The sequence below is a fragment of the Tenrec ecaudatus genome, chromosome 1 (assembly GCF_050624435.1).
Source record: "Tenrec ecaudatus isolate mTenEca1 chromosome 1, mTenEca1.hap1, whole genome shotgun sequence".
NCBI classification, from domain to species: Eukaryota; Metazoa; Chordata; class Mammalia; order Afrosoricida; family Tenrecidae; genus Tenrec; species Tenrec ecaudatus.
In genome coordinates this window covers 184583589-184603644 of record NC_134530.1, presented here as the reverse complement: position 1 = coordinate 184603644, position 20056 = coordinate 184583589, and the positions used below count along the sequence as shown (strand labels likewise).

General features: G+C 41.1%; 1 protein-coding gene and 1 pseudogene across 4 annotated transcripts in view; both read right to left on the bottom strand.

Moving 5' to 3' along the window:
* Positions 1-20056, bottom strand: part of DNM3 (dynamin 3) — a 701664-nt gene that overhangs the window by 486479 nt on the left and 195129 nt on the right. The window lies entirely within an intron of this gene.
* LOC142429362 (E3 ubiquitin-protein ligase TRIM37 pseudogene) lies at positions 4051-6758 on the bottom strand (annotated as a pseudogene).

Genomic DNA, 20056 nt, shown 5'->3' with positions numbered 1-20056 from the left:
CCCTTGCATCAGGTCCTCTTTTCCCCCCCGATCCTCCCTCCCCTTTCCCCCCTCCCTCATATGCCCTCGGTAATTCATACGTCGTTATTTTGTCATATATTGCCCTATTCGGGGTCTCCCTTCCCCCCTTCTCTGCTGTCCCTCTCCCAGGGAAGAGGTCACATGTGGATCCTTGTAATCAGTTCCCCCTTTCCAACCCACTCACCCTCCACTCTCCCAGCATCGTCCCTCACACCCTTGGTCCTGAAGGTATCATCCACCCTGGATTCCCTGTACCTCCAACCCTCATATGTACCAGTGTACAGCCTCTGTCCTATCCAGCCCTGCAAGGTAGAATTCGGATCATGGTAGTTGGGGGGATGAAGCATCCAGGATCTGGGGGAAAGCTGTGTTCTTCATCAATACTACCTCACATCCTAGTTAACCCATCTCCTCTCCTAAGCCCCTCTATGAGGGGATCTCCATTGGCCGACACTTGGGCCTTGGGTCTCCACTCTGCACTTCCCCCTTTTTTTTAATCAACCTGATATGCAAGTCCAACACAACAGCCTATAAAATTCTACATGCAATGAAGTAACATTAAAATTATTCATCATTCAAACAAAAGCAGAAAATGTGACCCATTATCAAGAAGTGAAATTAGTCAATATAATCTCAACAAGAAAGAGTAAAATTCACAGGTAAGATAATTAAAAAGCTACTAAACATATACCCAGTCAAGGATTTAAAGGAAAATGTGAACATAATGAGAAAATAATGATATTTGAAGAAATAAATGGATAATGTGTTTTCAAATTTGATGAAAACTATAAACTCATAGGTCCATGAAGTTCAAAGAATCCCAAGCACACACAGTAAGTCACAAAGTCATGAGTTGGAACTGACCCAATGGCAGGGGATTTTGCTTTTTAAAATTGATGCAGATCAAAATCTGGGCTAATTATACTGTTATATATTTCTCTTGCTTTTTGTGAAGGCACACTGAAACAATTAGTCCAGTGGACTAAGGACCCCACAAACATCAGTCTCTTGAGACCAGAAGAGCTTAGATAGTGACCAATTTCCACTACCAACTGCTCTGAAAGAGATCACATTAGAAGGTCTTGAACAGATTGGGAGAAAATGCAGAACAAACTCAAAATCATCAAAGCAACCAGACTTGTTCATCAGATAGAGATTAGTGGAACAACAATGGTACTTAGCCACCCTTCAGATTTGGAAATGAATTCACCCCGATAGTTCAATTTTCAAACAGTAAACATCTCTATATAGGAAGCCATAACTAGTGAACAGAAGAATAATCAACTATTTGAGCTCAAAAGGAAAGCATATACCCAAGGACAAATTTAAGAAGGGTTAAGGAAGAAACAAAAAAGAATGGAAACAGGAAACACAGAGAAGAAGTAGAATAAGAAATAAGGGATATTTCTTTAGTGGGGATTGCAATCACTGAAATGAAACAAAATGTATATAGATAGTTGTACCCAAAAAAGTGACCTAGTTTATAAACTTTCATTCAGATAATAATAAAGAAAAATATTTTTGTTTGTGAAAAAAAGGAATTAGAAAATAATTGGTTTTTTTCCCATGAACCCTATTTTTCAAAACTCATTCAACTTAACACTTAAATGGGTGCCTCTCTACACAAGCCTACTGTCAGGCAGCATCCCGATAACCACAAGAAGTTGCAAGAGAGAGAACCAGAGTTCATAGCAAGGAAATAAAGAAAGCAGATTTAACACTTCTGTCTAGGAAAAACTTTGAGTCACTCATTTGTACCTATATTTACTAGAAGCAGATAACTGAAAAATGCATTACCATGTTTTTAAAGAAACTGCAACTCCAAATTGAAAAAGCCTTTGCTTGTTTGAGCCTTAGACAACTTTTATGCCTTCATGTTTGAACAAGTAGCAAGCAAGCAAGCGTTGAAGGCTATCATAAAAGGCTGTTAGGAAGGTCTTAATCCTCCATTCCCACTTCAGAAGTGCTCATAGAAGACAAGGGACATGGAAAAAACAGGGCAACCATATCATGAACTCACTTTCGGACTAGAGGCAATTTCGGAACGGCAGAGCAAGAGGAAAAAATTCAGAAAGACTCTACATATCTTTCTTAGTTGAGGATACCCTAAGAAGGTAGAGCCAGGAAAGGCAATGGAGTGGACAAGGAAGTCCTCCCAGAAGATACAATCAGTGTCTGATCAAAAAATGTCACCGCCACAATAAGAAGTCTTCACAATGTCTAGCCCATGTGCTGCCATCATTGCTGTGGCCCTGTGACTGCTACCTCTCATTCTTCTCTTTTTCCAACAGGAGGTTTTCTTGCAGATAACAATAATTCACCACGCTCCACACACAGTCCGCAGCAATCTATTTGGAATTGTAAACAAATACCTCAGACTGCCAACGGCACCACCAAATGTTCTGACGCTAAACATCCAGAACAGTGACCCTGTTGGCAATGGCATGGAAACCATTTTAACCAGAGTTCCAGCTGGTTAGGACGTGATCAGTTGACACCACCAAATCACTCATTCAATGTCATCCTGCTTTCACAGACCAAATTCAAGTTCCTCTGGTCAGCTATCTTCCCCTCACAGGAATCTCTCCTACAGTAAGTGATTCCATTAACTCATTTGTCTCTGGTGTTGTTAGGTGCCATCGATTTGGTTCCGACCCAGCGCACAACAGAAGCTAAGAGTACATGGTCCTGCACCATCCTCACAATTGTTCCTATGCTTAAGTCCACTGTTGCAGTCACTGCGTCAAGCCATCTTGTTGAGGGCCTTCCTCTGTTGGAACCCAGTAGAGAACTTGATTTGCCTTACATAGACCACTACCCATGCCATTCTCAGAAACTGAAGTTTAAAAAAACCCCAAAATTTTAATAGATGATGCAACTACTTCTTTAAAAATATATATTTCCCAAGTTTCTTCTATTAACAAAAACTGCAAACTGTTTTGAACAAAAGTAAAACATAAATCACAGCATTCAGCTAGGCACCAGATGTGGAAAAGTGAATAACTTTCATTAACTAAAATATAAGCAGATGAGATGCCTCTCCAATGCTATTTCAACAGTCTCTTAGACAGCTCTCAGTGTAATTTTCACAAACAAGTTACCAGCTCCAACGTAAATGCAGGAGCAGAATGACAAAGTTTGGCGAGTATTTGGGGCTAGCTGTAGTGAAGAAAAGCTCACAGGGCAATGTGACTTTTGTGCAAGTCACAGTAGAGTACATATGCATCTTTAAGTGTGTTTGACACTGAAACCAGTGTCTGATTATATGACTACAGAAGAAAATAATATCTTACTGGTGGCACTAGAGTAGTTTTATACGAAGCAGAAGAGATCAAAGAGAGTTAAACAATCTTCCATATGTCCTCATGACCACAGACACAATAAATCCACAAAATTATTCACGTAACGCTACATTTGCAAAAGCTGCACACGAGAGATATGACATGCCGCTGAATGGCGTGCCGGCCGGTGCTTGAAGAAACGAGAAGAGAGAAATAAGTTAACTTTATTCTGTCAACCTTGCTCCATAGAGGAGTTTCAGTTTAGTACTACTTCACTTATTCACATCAACTATCTACAAGGCAGATTGCATTTGTAGTTTTTCTGTTCATGAAGCAGTAGGCCCTAAAGAAGCTATTATTAATTAAACCCCAATGAAGGTGGCCACTTAAATACGGCGGAGTGTCTTTTGCTGAGCAGTTTCCTGGAGGTATGCATTTTCCGGCACAAACTGCCTTTCTGCTGTAGTACACAAACTGCCTTTTGCGAATGTACTAATTTACTAAATGATTTCTAGGGCTACGTTGCTATTTCATTATATTACAAAGAACTCCTCCCATGCTGTTCATGGCTTCCCCTTATGTCCTACCGTCTTAGACACTTTCTAATAGCTCCAGAATGACTACTTTTGGTAGAGATGATGAAAACTAAGATTAAACCTGATGATTTGATCAATGAAAAATGTGGTCACCGATGATGGGAAATTTCAGGGTCAAGGTAACTTGGGAGTCAGTTCTCGGGAGTGGGCAATTACCTTCCACTGTTTTCCAGGCCTGTTTGCTCACCATCAGAGAAACTGGAACATGTGTCTTCATCTGGGGCCGTGCCATGAAAGAGTCATTAAATCCGCCCAGGCAGCTGTGTTCTTCTGCTCCTCGTTATCAGTGTCACGTTCAAGATCACGGTGCCTACTCATTCCTTCTCCGGGGCAGTGAAAGCTCCTTCACGCAGTATGGACTGTACCTCCCCAGTTTCAGAATTGTTTTCCAGATCAGTCATTTACATTCCTTTCATGTGGCCATCTTTAGCATTAGCCCCGAAGACGATCATTGTCCCCCTTTTCTCAACAGTAGGCAAGCCATTGAAAACTGTGACCACAACATCATTTGAATCCAAAGTCATACACTACCCGTCTTCGGGTTTTGGCAGAATATCACCGATACTGGCATGCATCAAGGCTAGAGGAGAATTGTGCCTGCTCCCAGTTTGGGGATGCTTCAGACAAAGCTTAACAGGATCCCTTTGAATGATTATTTCTCCCCAGAGTCCACTGCTTTTCAAAGTCATAGGCCACCTGCTATTCTGGACCAAGATGACTTGGGTGAATTACTCTTCTTATTTTGGGAGTGTCGTATGTTAACAACTGGCTAGTGATGACTTCACCAGGAGCTCCATTCCCACATCCTGCAGTTTGTCGGGGTATTCCAGGAGAGCTGCCTGGTCAGCAGGAAAGATGTGTCTTCAAGTCTCCGCAAGCAGCATTGCAGCTTCTCATTTCTGACAGTGTAGTCTTCACATCCATTTTCCTACCTTGAACTTCAGCCATTTGCGTTTTGAGTCTTGTTAGCATCTTTTAAGTCAGAGAGAACTCTCGACACACCCTGCTACTTCCCTGGATCTTCTTATTTTCAAGAAAATGATGCTTGGGTGGCAAAAGTGAAGCAGGTGGGCAAGCCTGTAAGCCGCACAAGTTTTCCCTACTGCTCCAGTCCTTAGAAAGTCCAACAAAGGTATTAAAATTAAGGGATCCTGGCTCATGAACTACTAGTAGTGGCAGAGCATACATAAGCTCGTCTTGACAGTCTGCTGCCGGCATCCACAGTGCTGCATGCTCCATGCGTCCTCCCTCGTTACAGCAACCCCATGTTGCCGTATTCCACATCGTTTCCCAGAGTTTCTGCACCAATGTCATTTTCTTCTGTTCTTTGTGGAGGTTGACCTGGCTGAGGAACTACAACCCCCTGGGTGATTTACTTCCTCCTCACCAACGAGTTACAGACCCAGATCTCCATCTCAAACTCCTGATGACAATCATCATGGTGAATCTTCTCCTCATCTTCTTCATCCTCTTGGGCCTCTCTCATAGATGCTGTAGTCGGGCCACCCTGGAGAAGCATGTCAGAACTTGACCCTGACTTCTTAGCTCGCATCTCAGGGCCATCATTTGGGGGGGGGGGGCTCAGATGATTATCTGGTGGTAACAAATCTCTGGATTTCTGAGTTCGTGATAGGTCAATAGTAAGTCTCTCTTTAAGATTATTTGCTGAACCTAACTAGTCTGTGTGGCTTCCAACTGAGTAATATACCAATGCGGATCCTGGAAAGTTGGTGAGCAAACTTGAAACCTAAAATTATTGTATCAGTCTGTCGATTCATGTAGCCTTAATTTGCAAGTAAATCCAAATGGAAAAATCTATTATAACCCCAGCATTGTCCAAGTTCAAAGTCAGGTGCAATTTCTCGAATGATATTTTTAGTAACATCATTGTAGGACTGATGAACTATCTCTACATGGAAGTTTCAGGCAAGCCAGCTGAGATAATTAGTAGCCACGAACAATGCCATTTCTCTATGGGCAAACTTTTAATCTCCAGCAAAGTCATGACACTTGGAGACATGGAGAAGTGGACTGTAAACAGGATTCGGTCTCTGGTACACAGCACTGAAATTCTCTAAAACAAAAGTCACTGAATCAGAAGATGGCATTAATTCATGGGTAAAGTTTGGTGGAACAAGAGTGGTAACAAAAGATGCCACAGGCTTTTGATGACCTTGCTGAAACACCATGAGGATCTCTGAGCTCTTAGATATCAATTCACTCTTACTGGGTGACTGCAACTGATGCCCCACCTCCTGAAGTAAGAATTCCAACCACTCTGTGTGGGAGGGGTCTTCTGCCCCAGTAGTGCTAAAAGCTTGCCCTCCAGCTGTGGCTCTAACTGGGCAACCATCATCTCAGCTGCATTCTTAATTTCCTGAACACGCTCACCGTTTGCATTTCTTACAGCCTCTACATTTCTTGCCACTCCTTGAACTAAGCTGATGGAGTGCATGACACACAGGCAAAGGTCGACTACCTCCTCGTTGACTTTAGTGACATGCTGCTCATAAATTCTGCCAAATTCACCGTGCAAAAGTGCACACTGATGGCGGATCTACTTCTTACAAGTCCGTCCAGCAAAGTTTTCCATGGTGGTTTTCACATGTGTCCCTTTCATGTTCTTCGTGTTTGCTGAGACAGCAGAGTGGGAGGGTACTAAGCTGTTGGGTTCCTTCCTCTACCCAGGGAGTTGACTATCTCACTGAGCTGACATGGAACACGGCAGTGAGGACACTGGCTGCCTGACAAGGCTGAAACCACAAAGCTTAGCACAGTGATGACACGGGCATGCTTCTATCTCTCAACTTCTCCATAGAAATGAAACATCAGGAACCTTGGCAATGCTCTCCATGCTCTGTTCATCCCTTGCCTCTGGCCCTCCACGACCCTCGTAGTCCGTGGTTGCCAGCTCAGATGAGCCGCGGAGAAAAGTCTGGTGCCCACATCAGGAGGCCCCTACCACCGTCCCACCTGTGTGCCCCATCACTCCGGTTGGGCACCGGCTACCTTTATCCAGGAGCCTGAACTGGGAGGAAAAGGGAGAGCGAGCGGTGGCTACAGCTCCTTCCTCCCAACTCAATGGCCTGCAAGACCCAGCCATGCAGCAAGGGAGCCAGAGAGCCCAGGGGCCAGAGAGCCAGGGAGCCAGGGAGTTAGGGAGCCAGGGAGCTAGGGAGTCAGGGAGCCAGGGAGCCCGGGCACTGTGACATGGGCACACACATCAAACCACTGCTAGAGCTTAGCAATCGTTGCAAAGAACTCTAATAAGACTGCTTCTAATGGCTCTCTGCAACAGTGATCATCAATCCATGAATTAATATGCATCAATGATCCAGTGAAGCAGCCTTGGAGAAGGGAAAGTGTCAAAGGTTCTAAGAAAAGGAAGACAAGAATGAATGTAAAGTTAGTTTTACTGAATTTATACCTACATGCTACATGCTTGCTATTAGTTTTTCAAAATTATTTGAGGAAAAAAATAACGAAGTCCCAAGCCCACCAGCCACAAGCTACATTTTTAACCAAACAAATTATTTATATATAACACTTTTATGCAGAACAAACAAACTCACTGCCATCAAGTCAATTCCAACTCATAGCAACCCTGTAGGAGAGGGGAGGACTGCCCCTCTAAGGCTGTACACTTTCAGGGGAGTAGAAAGCCTCATCTTTCTCCCATGGAGCAGCTGGTAGATTCAAACTGCTGGCTTTGTGGTTAGCAACCCAATTTTTAACCACTACACCAGGGTTTATTAAAAGTTGGGCTCTTTGTTTAGTACTCTGCACATATTAAGTCATTTAATCTCATAACAACCCTATTAGATAGGAACTATTATTATCCCCGTTTTACAGATGGCAAAACTGAGACCCAGAAAGATTAAGAGTGTTGCTCAAGATGAAACATCTGGTAAGTGGTAAAATTCAGAAATCAAAGCCAGGTTTGGCTCCAATTTTTGTGCCGTGAGCCATTGGGCTATTCTGATTCAAAATGTATTTTTATTTCTGTATGTTTTATAGTTCTACTAATGTGAATCTGTATTAGGGAAATTTCCTACAAATGTTTCCCTGTCATTTTAAAAGAACAGCTTGTACTTTCATCTCAACATGCTGCCTGCTTCCTGCCCCTGTTGCCTTTCTGCCAGTCCTTTCTATGGTGCCATCTGGAATCATCTATATTGTCACTGAAGCACTCCACCATGCTCAACTCTGGTCTAAACAACAGCTCTCACCTCCTTATTTTTACTTAAACCACAGTGATATTTCATTGCTGTTTGTCTCCCTTGATGCCTCTCATGGTAAGATTCTGTATGGATTCACCCAGGCTACATAGAGCCCAGTGTTGGAGGAAAAGAGCGTGGAGTTAGGAAAAGCTTTTTTATCCTCCCATGCTTACACCAAATACACAGCACTCCACGTACACACATTTAGAGCAAGCCTTACCATGATGACAAGCCTCACTCCCTTCGCCCCACCATTCTTACCCAGGACAGCACCGATTCATGTGGAGGTGATTTCTCCACCTTTCTCTGTACTTCCTGACCTCATCCTGTCACTCGCTTCCACTTGCTCACCATTTGAGCAATTACTTGCCAAGACTATATTCTGGACTCTTCTCAACTCTTCATTATATACTCTAGTATTCCACGATGTAACAACAAACTTCTGTTTACCCAATACTTTTATCCTCTTCCTGAAACTTCATCACTGCTCTGTAGCCTCATCCAAAACCCTCATGCCTGAAACTCCTATTTACTTAAAAGCTCACAGATCCTGTTTGGCTTCACTTTCTTCCATTCTTCCAAGAATCTCAAGGACCATATTTCCAATGATGATTTTGCCAATACCCTCAACTGCTGTTCCTATTTCGTCTTCCACCTGACTCATCCCAAAAAATCCTGACCTGAAAGCAAGCCAAGTATTTGTCTCCTTAGATCTGGAATCGCTGAGTGTTTCTGGGAAATCAAGCAATGGACTTGGCTCTCAATGGGCTCCTACAATACTGCCCACTTTTTCACTCCCTCAACCTTTCGATGGCTTTTCAGAATCCTTTTCTTCTTTTTATTTTAAAGTAGTTTTGGGGGGGCGGGGCTTAGATCTCTTATCACAATTTATACATTCCTCTAGAGTGTCAAGCACATTTGCACATATACCACCATCATCATTTTCAAAGCATTCTCTTCTCACTTGAGTCCAATATCCACTTCCCATTTCTTCCCCCTCCCTCCCTTGCCTGCACACCCTCATGAACCCTTGATAAGTTATGGATTATTATTTTCATATCTTACATCTTCTTCCATCGTCCCTTACACACTATTCCGTTATCCATCCCCCTGGGAAGGGGTTCTAGTTGATCCTTGTGATCAGTTCCCCCCACCCTCCCCTAATCCTCCTGGTATCTCTACTCTCCTTGTTGGCCCTGAGGGGTTTATCTATCTTGGATTCCCTGTGTTGCGGGCTCTTATCTGTAGCAATGTGCATATTCTGGTCGAATCCCATTTGTAAGGTAAAGTTGAGGTCATGGTAGTTGGGGGAAGGAAGCACCAAAGAACTAGAGGAAAGTTGTGTGTTTCATCAGTACTATACTACACCCTGACTGGCTTATCTCTTCCTTGTGACCCCTCTGTGAGGGAATGTCCAATTGTCTACAGATGGGCATTGGGTCTCCACTCCATGTATAACCCACCCCCCCCCACTGCCATTTACCTTGGGTCTGGTTTTATTTTGGGTCTTAGATTGCCTGATACACAATCCCATCGACACCTCATGATCACACAGGCTGGTGTGCTTCTTCCATGTGGGCTCTGTTGCTTCTCAGCTAGATGGATGCTTGTTTATCTTCAAGCCTTCAAGACCCCAGATGCTATATCTTTTGATAACCGGGCGCTATGAGCTTTCCTCACCACATTTGCTTATGCACCATTTTGTCTCTGGTACTCATGTCGGGAAGGTGAGCATCACAGAATGCCGGATTGTTACAACAAAGTGTTCTTGTGTTAAGGGAGTACTTGAGTCGAGGCCTAATGTCCATCTGCAAACTTAATTCTTAACATGCACATGAGTATATAGTTCTATTCCCCTCTCATATATGTTTACATATGTACATGCCTGTATTTAGATCTCTATAAATGTCCTTTGCCTCCACTTTCTTTCCTCTATTTCCTTTTTACTTCCCTCTTATTGAACCATCATGTTTGGCCTTCATTCGGGTTTAGTAATTCCTCACTCCTACATTGCCCTTGTTTGAGCCCCACTGAGGCATCCTATGACCTTCCTTCTATTGAGTTTAGTTCACTTGTTGTTCCCTTGCCCCTGGGTTGGTTCCCACCCACCCACCACCCCCCATCAACTTCCATTCACCCACCTCCACTTCTCCCATATCCTCCTGGAACCATTGGTCTTTCTCTTTTTGTCCTCGAATTATTCATCCCACCTATCTTATCTAGATAGACATGCAGATACATTAATAAGTGTATAAACCAAGCAAAGCCAAACAAAGGAAGTCAAAACCAACAAAACAATAACAGCAAAAAGCAAACACAAAATAACAACAAAATATGGAAAAGCCTATAAATAGTGCAAGGTTTGGTTTTTTACCATTACGAATGTTTTTCAGTCAATTCTAATGGGGTGCCACACTCTGTCTCCAAAGTTTATTTTTGGTATTACCCGGGGGTTTCATCAATCTGCTCCCCCTGAAGTTCTGCTGCATGCCCGCAGTGCCTCATGCCAGCATGATGGGGCCAGAACATGCACTATTCCCACATTGTATCCCCAGTGCTGTCCCCACAGCATCATGGTTCAGTGCCAGATGCCATGTCCTGTAGTGGGGGCAGCCTTACGGTCCTCCCCGTGCGTTCTCTTCTCCGAGTGGGAACATCATCTTTGGGGCCTGGTAGGCCAGGATGTCCTCTCCTCCCTCTCCATCCCTTTGTGTTTCTCCCGTGTGCTCTAATCCGATGCGCCCCTCTCCAGAAGCGGTAGCCCCAGTGCTGTCCTTTGAAGTGCATTCTTCTGAGGGGTGGGGGGTGACCACATAGTTGGGATTGAGGCCAGACCTGCAGACCTCTCTATTGGTTCCCTGGTACATGCCAGTATGTTGTATTCATGTCTTGGCCCATTGGATTGGTCTCTCTCCCTCTCCTGTGGGGATATAAACAACACCCTCCCCTTCGGTGTATTAGTGGCCTGCTATCCTTTACCCATGTCTTTTTTTCTCTCTCTTTTTCTTTCACCCTCTTAATTAGTTGGCTGCCGAACATATCCCTGGATTAGGTTTGGCCCCTGTCATAATTGCTAGACCTCACCCCAGGGATGTATGTATATAGTAGCATTTCCCCTATACTCCATTTTGTTTTGTTTTTAAGCTTACTTCAGTGACTCATGTTGTACTTCTCCTTTTGTGCTTAACTTACCTCACTTAGCATGTTTTCCTCCAGTCCTTCCCATGTAGCAATGTGCTTCATGCATTCATCGCTGCCTTTTAGGGATGTGTAGTACTCCCTTGCATGTGTATACCACCGTTTTTTGATCTATTCTTCTGTTGATGGAAATTTGGGTTGTTTCCAACTCCTTGCAATTGTGAACTGTGCCATGATGAACATTGGAGCACAGATGTCTGGCCGTGGTTTGTTTCTTGCCTCTTCTGGGTATATGCCCAGTAGGGGGATTGCTGGGTCGTATGGTAGCTTGATTTCTATCTGTTTTAGATGTCACCAAATCAATATCCATAATGGCTGTACATACCTACAGGTCCACCAGCAGTGGGCAAGAGTTCCTATCTCCCCACAGCCCCTCCAACACTTGTTTCTTTCTGACTTTTTGAATTGGGCTATCTTTGAAGATGTTAGGTGGTATCTCATAGTTGTTTTAATTTGCATTCCTCTTATGGAAATTGATTAGGAACATTTTCTCATATGTTTATTGACCATGCAGATTTCTGCCCCTGTGAAACTTCGGTTCAGGTCCTTTGTCCACCTCCTTAGTGGGCAGTTAATCTTTCTCTTATTGTAAGCTTTCAAAGTATTGTAGATTTTAGCAATAAGTCCTTTTTCTGATGTGTCATTGTTAAAGATGTTTTCCTAGTATGTGGGCTCTCTTATTACTCTCTTGGTGAGTTCTTTCAATATACACAGGTGATATATCTTCAGTATATCCCACTTGTCAATTTGTGACTCCTCTATATTTGTATCCTTCCCTATTTCTGATAGCCTACCTATTCCCTATGCCAACGTACTCAGGTTTGTCCCAGTTCCCTCATTAATGGCCCAAATAATTTGGGATTTTACCTCAAGGTCTGTGATCCACCTTGTTTATTCTTGTGGATGAGGTGAGGTAAGGACCATGCTTTATTTTTCTGCAGGTAGATATCCATTTATTCCAGCACCACTTATTGAAGAGGGCATCTGTTTCCCATTGATATTTTGGGGCCCTAATCAAAAATCAATTGCCTATATGGTGATGGTTTTATTTCTGGATCTTCAGATCTTTTCCATTGGTCTGATTATCTGTTGTTATACCACTACCACACTGTTTTGACCACTGTGGCTGAATAATACATGCTAAAGTCCGGTAGAGTAAGCCCTCTCACTTTGTCCTCCTTCTTGAGGAGTTCTCTTCTACTTCTGGGTTTCTTCCCTCTCCATATGAAGTTGGTAATCAGTTATTCCAATTCTTTGAAAAAGGATGAGGGTATTTGTATCAGGATAGCACTAAACCTATATAGTGCCTTGAGTAGAACTGACATCTTTACTATATTGAGTCTTCCCATCCATGAGCATGGGATATTCTTGTTGAGGACACTCTTGCTTTCTTGTAATAGTGTTCTGTAGTTTTTCTGTACAAATCTTTTTTTTTAATCAGGTATATTCCTAGATATTTCACTTTGTGCTTGGCTATTGTAAAGGGTACTACCTTTTTAATGACCTCTTCTGTGATCTGGTCTATTGTGTATAACAATCTGATAGACTTCTGTTTATTGGCCTTGTATCTTGCCACTCTGCCATATTCCTGTATTGCTTCCAACACTCCACTTGTGAAGTTCCAGAGATTTTCACTGTACAAAATCATATCATCTGCAAATAATGATAGTTTCATCTCTTCCTTCCTCAGACGAATACCTTTGATATCTTTTCTTTGCCTTATGTTGTTAGCCTTATGTTGTTTTAACACCAATACGGTGTTAAAAGAGTGGGGACAATGGGCATCCTTGTCTGGTCCCCCTTTTCAGTGGAATTGTGTTTGTCTTTTCTCCGATTACCATGTTGGCTGTTGGTTTTTCATAGATAGCTTGTATTATATTGAGGAATTTTCCTTCCATTACTATCTTCTTGAGTGTCTTAAACAGGAATGGGTTTTGGAGGTGGTTGAATACTTTTTCTGCATCGATCAATATTATCATATGGTTCGTATATTTCCTGCCAATATGGTGAATGATACTAATGGTCTTTCGTATGTTGAACCATCCCTGCATACATGGTATGAATCCCACTTGGTCATGGTGAACTATTTGTTTTATATGCTTTTATATTTTATCGGCCAGTATTTTGTTAAGGATTTTTGCATAAATGTTCATTAGGGATATTGGTCCATATTTCTCAATTTTTGTGGGATCCTTTCCCACTTTAGTTATCAGTTATACTAGCTTCATAGAAAGAGTTTAGGAGTTTCCCATCTTTTTCTGTGTTCTGGAAGAGTTTGTGTAGGATCGGTGTCAGTTCTTCCCTGAATGCTTGGTAGACTTCTCCTGTGAAGACATCTGGCCCTGGGAAATTTTTTGGTAATCCCTTGATAACCTTGTCTATTTCTTTTATTGCTAAGGGTCTGTTGAGGTTCTTGATGTACATCTGGAAGAGTCTAGGAAGGGATTGTGTTTCCAAGTATTTGTCCATGTCTTCTAAGTTGTTGAACTCATTAGAGTACAAGCCTTCATAGTACTGTGTAATTATCCTTTTGATTTTATTAGAGTCTATTGTAATGTTCCCTGTTTCCTTCCTCATCCTTGGTAATGAAATGTGTTCCTTCCTTTCTTTGGTTAGGTTTGCCTGTGGTCTATCAATTCTGTTAATCCTTTCAAAGAAGCAACTTTTAGCTGCATTTATTTTTCCATAGTTTTCTTGTTTCCCTCTCCTGTATTTCAGCTCTGATTTTTATTATTTCTTTCCTTTTGCTATGCTATTAGTATGATTGTTCTGTTAACTCTGCTCTAATTGGTGTAAGTTTTGTGCCAGCATATCATCCACGAGTCTGTCTTCTTTTTTCACGTGTGCATGTATTACTGTCAGCCTTCATGTGATAAATGCCTTTGCTGTGTCTCAAAGGTTTTGTTATGTCATATTTTCATTATCCTTGGTTTCTAGAAAATTCCTGATTTTGTCTCTGATCTGTCCCAATAGCCACTCCTTTTTCAAGAGAGTTATTCATCCTCCAATTGTTTGCCCTTGTTTTCTTCACCATCCTTCTGTTGATTTGCAGGCTTATGGCATAGTGGTCGGAGAGAGACGTCTGTATAATCTATGTGCTTGAATTTACTTAGGTTTGATTTGTGTCCCGGCATGTGGTCTGTCTTCCTGTATGTGCCATGTCGGCTTGAAAAACAGTGCATTTATTTGCATTGGGGTGGAAACCTCTGAAAACATCTCTCAGGTCAACTCATCCAATTGTGCTATTTAGATCTGGAACCTTCTTGAGTTTCTTTCCGTGTTATCTGTGTCTTTCAGAAAATGGTGTTATTAAAGTCACCTACTATATTTGTTGAGCCTGCGATTTCTATTTTCTTCTTTTGGAGTGTCCGATTTAGGAATTCTGTGGGTCCCTTGTTGGGTGTGTATATATTTGTGCTCAATGGCTCTTGGTCTACTGTTTCCTTGAGTATTACATAGTCCCCCTCCTTGTCTGTTGTTATGAATTGTACCTGGAGATCAATTTTGTCAGAAATCAAGATCGCTACCTGTGCTTTTTTTCATTGCCATATACTTGGTATGTATTTCTCCAGCCTTTAATTCTCCACCTGTTTTTAGCTTGAGATGTGTCTCCTATAGGTAGCAGATCGATGGGTTGTTTTCTAAGCCAGTCTGTTAGCCTCTGCCTTTTAATGCCTGAGTCAAGTCTATTGATATTCAGTGTTATTACATTCTCTGTGGACTCTGTGATGTCCTCTTGTACCTTTTGTGTTGGGTGTTTTCCGTGTGTGTGTGTGTGTGTGTGTGTGTGTGTGTGTGTTTCATTTTTGCCTTCTTTCCACTCTTGGGTTATTGCTATCTTGGGAACTGTTTTCTCTTTAACACCCTCTGGGTGGAATTGTTCTATGTGACAGTCTCTTATTTGTGCATGGTGAGTGTTGCTATTCTGCACATACTAAGTCGGCAAGGATCTTTTGAAGGGCTGGGTTTCTTTCTACACAGTCTTTGAATTTTTCCTTGCCTAGGAAGACTCTTACTTCAACATCTGTCTTAAGAGATGATTTGACTGGGTATAGTATTCTTGAGTTTGCATTATTTTCAATTTTGGGGATATGTTACTCCATTCCCTTCTTTTTTTCATCATGTCCGCTGATAGGTCTGAACATACTCTTATTTGGGTTCCCTTATAAGTGACTATTTGTTTTTCCCTAGCTGCTCTTATGATTTTCACCTATTCCTCATAGTTGGATAATTTAACACATTAAAGACCGGATATTATTTTACCAACTTACTCAAGTGGCCAGGTTTTTTTTTTTTACTGTTAGGTTTTGTTGTTGTTGTTGTTTGCATTAAACCATAAATGAGTTTACATCTCATTAACTTTTATCACATTAATTTATAACTTTCAGTTTTTGAATATAAAATGTCTCACATTATAAAACAATATTTTGTAATATATGTAGAACATTATTACTTTTATGAACTATAATATTCATGAAATTATAAACTTCTTGTAAAAATAATCAACATAATCCATATTACTTTGAAAAATTAGAAGAACTGGGGCTAAGAATGTCTTCATGTCTTTTTGTGTAACGGGAGACCACTTGCGCGATTTAAATGATGGTTCACATTTCACTGAGATTTGATCATGATGAGTGCACAACTCCTTGCAAAACAATTCAAACAAATAGTAACCATTTGACTTAACCAAAATGCACTAAAATGCTAAATAAACAAAAAGAACATGAAGACAATCGAGTTTGATACATTCACTACTGATGTAAACACCTAAATAGACGAAGTAGTTAAAATATATCCAAGCAGATCTGAAGACAGCGTGCAGAAATCATGAGTTATCTCGTGATCTGTCCGTAACAGATGGCACGTGAAACACGAGTAAACTCGGGATCCACCCGCAATGTATTAACTATTATGTGTCTTAGTGACATCTTCTAGGGATTCGGTCTGGCTGGTATTCTTTCAGCCTCCTAATTGGTTGCCAGATTTCCATTTATTAAACTAGACGTCTTCCTCTAAAAATTCCCTCACAATTTTCACTCTTGATTTCTTTGTTGTGTCTTGTTCAAGTAGTCCAATTATTCTAACATTGTTCCTCTTTATAGCATTAGACATGGCTCTCAAGTTTTCTTCAGCTTCTCTAATTGTCTTATTTGACTGCTTTTCCCATTTGTTGAGGTCTGCTTGGTGATCCTCTAGGTCACTGGTGCGAGTCTCTGTCTCCTCAGGTCTGTTGACAAAATCTGTTAATTTGCTACTGGGTTTTGTTATTTCATCCCTTAAGTCTTGTATTTCCCTTTGGTGTGTTGCCTTTATCTCCTCTATCATTTCATCCTTTTTCTCTATTGTTTCCCTCATATCCTGTATGACTCCAATCAGCATTCTGACGATTTCTTTCTGTGGCAGTCAATGTCTGCCTTCTATGCATGTAGTTAAGTTCATGACTTCTTCTGGCATTGTCTTGTTTCTCCTGGGGTATTTTTGTTGAGGCTGTTGGGGCTGTTTGCTATTTTTGTGTTGTTTTAGAGAAGCCCAGTGCCATCTTCCAGAGAGTCAAAGAGCACTGGGCTCTCTCTTGAGGGATTCGTATGAGGGCTTCTACGAACTACCTGTGGGTTGCTGCACTGGGTGAGTCAGGCAATCGCTATAGCTTCCTATGGTTTCACTCTTACCCAAGCTGACTAGTATCCCATAATTTGGAATGTGAGTTGGATAGTCCTCTCAGGGGACGCTGGTCAGGTGGTTTGGGGCCTATGATGGTGGTATGTTTCACTGGCTGCTCTCTCAGTAAGCCGTAGTGGTGGGTCTCACAGTGTGTGGAGTGCCTTGGGTGGTGTGTGGGGTTTTACTCTGCAACTGGGGTGCCACAGAGGGTGTGTGGGTGTACCCTCTCTGGTGTAGAGCACTGTAGCTGTCAGATGGAATTACCCTAGTTGGGGAGACTGCCGTGGAGGTTGGATGGATGCTCCAGCAGCAGTGTGGAGCACCAAAGATGGTGGGCATAGGTTTCCTCAGTCACTTGTAGGGCCTTGGGGCGTAGGCTGGTGTCCCTCCAGCTGTTAGAAGGGGAGATCTCCAGCTGTTTGGGGTATGGTGAAGGAAGCTTTTTCTTCTTACATGATGGCACTCCTCTTTCTTTTTCTCCTTATCTCCTCTGAATCTAAGCTATTTCTCAGCAAAATCCCCAGCTTCCTACTTACAGAAAAGAATCTGTCAAAAGGCAATAAATCTTTCAAATGTTTCCCCAGATAACTAAATAATTTATACCTGCACATATACTTTTCTTCCTTTACTTGTGTCTTAATGACAGTTTTTCTACCTTAGGTTTATAGCAGGCACTCAAAAAATGTTGGAGATGCAGGCAGGGGTAGGAGGTTGAGTGACAGAGGCCTTAGGGATAATTGTAAGAAAGGATTTAAGGAACAAAATAAAGATGGAGGGAAGGAAAAAAACAGACATGGTGGTAGGGAGGAACTCCAAAAGCTGTACTAGTAGAATGAATGTCTAACAGAGTTTTAGAAGAGGTTGGCTTTTGTTTTATTTTTAATAGTCATATTCTATTTACACTATTCATAAAGTAACTGTATGGATCTGAATTAGATAGATATTTGGGAACAGCTGATAGAATAAGTTTTTACAGCACATTTTTCTTAAATGTTAATGAGGATGTTAAAAAGTTCATGATTATATAAGAATTTGGAAGTAAGATTTAACAGTATATGCAACTACTAATTAAATTTTAAATGCCTTCGAATTTTGAAACAAAAACCATCAGGGCACAATTGTTCTATAATACCAAGAAACCACTGTAATTTGTTATTTCTAATATAAATAGCAATGCAGTACAAATCAATATATTAATAAAAAGAATTATAAGATTCATTTTGTTTATTTTTATGTAAACTCAGTGAAAGAGGCAATATGTTTGTATTGATTTCTTGGATATTTTTAAAATTTCCTACCAGGAATAGTGTTGCTTTTCTACATCTAAATTTTAACTCCAGAAAGAGAAAATTAAGGGAAAGTTCAGACTTGTTCAAATAATGTCTTTAGAGTGACCCCCAGTGGCAAAAGGTATGAACTTGTCAGTCTTAAAAGCTAGATAAAATAGCTGTCATCCAGGTGGGCTTCCAAATTGAAGTCTTTTTTTTTCCCTCCCAAAGCTTTATTGAGATAAAAGTCACATATCATACACTTCCATGATGAAGTTGCTCTTAAAGAGTTATATATGCATCATCACAACCAGTTCTACTGTACTTTTCTTCTCTCATATTTATTATTTGCTCCCCCACCCCCTCAACCTTCACCACCTCATATCTCTGATAAGCTATTGCTTCAGTTATTGTCTCTATAAGTCTGTTCCTTCGGTGCTTTATGGACTGAGAAACAATGCAGAAATAACAAAGAAATAAATAAGAAAAACAAACAAACAAAAATGAAGAAAGAGTAAACAAACCACTGGCAATATTAAAATAAGCCAGAGTGAAAATTTCTGTCAAAGAACAAGTCACAAATAATTAAGCCTAGAGCAAATTCAGGATAGATCAAGAGGGAAGTCAGCTGACCAAGTCTTGACAGTAACAGAAAGCTACATCTCTCTCCCTTGAAGCAGTTGGTAGGTTTGAACCTGACAGAGCATAGCCCAACAAGCAGCCTACCATGACACCAAAGCTCCTTTGTCAGTTTTAGCAGTCCATGTTTTAGTGGTCTTTCACACTAACAAAATCTTGATGATAATAAAAATATGTTCCATTTTGGGGAACTTCCTATTTGTCAAAGTGCCTTCATATTTTCTCTTTGATAGTGCATTCCCCCTCCCCCCAAAAAAGTACATAGGGCATTGTACTTGTTTTAAAACTTTTAAATAACAGAATCAAAGAAAATGTGAATATGCATATGTGTTAGTTTGGGTTGACTAGAGAAACAAATGCATAGACACTCATAGCTATATAAGAAAGAGCTTTATATCAAAGAGTAATTGTATATTTTAAAAAAATCCCAGCCCAGTCCAGATCAAATCCATAAGTCTAATATTAGCCCATATGTCCTACACGAGTCTTTAAATTCCTCTTCAGACTCACACAACACATGCAATGATGATGAGTGCAGGAAGATCACAGGCCACTGTGCAGAGAGTCTTGTGGATCCATTGGTGGTAGAAGCATCTTAGCGCTATCTTGGGTCTCAAGATGGCTTCTCCAGCTCCAACACTGTGGCTCCCCCATAGCATAGCTCCATGTCACTTATCAACAGGAATGTCTCACAGGGAGTATGTGTGTCCTCCCTCCAGGAAGGAAAACAGGGGTTCCCAGAATCCTCAGGAGAAGGCCATGCTCACACAGAGGCCTCATTATCTGTGACCTGATTGACAGGCTTGATTCCAAGCCTTCACAAGTTGACAGATTATGTAACTGCCACAGCATACATTTGCATTCAAGTGCTAAACCTATTCTCTTTCATAGTTACTTTTATAATCCAGGTTATTTAATTTTTCCCAATTAAAGATATCATATCAAAGAGTATAAATTTTAATTAAAAGCATTTTTAAACTAACTAGGTAATTTTTTTGTTGTCATGTTTTCAGCTCATATTAAGAGTCAACTTGCTTTGAAAGTTGTCTTTATATTTGGGCAAGATCATTTAGCAATGTACAGATGATGTATTCTCTTTGTCGATGGGCTGAATTCTAATATGAGAAAATTTGACTGACTTGAATTTTATATGCATATGACTCTTAAAA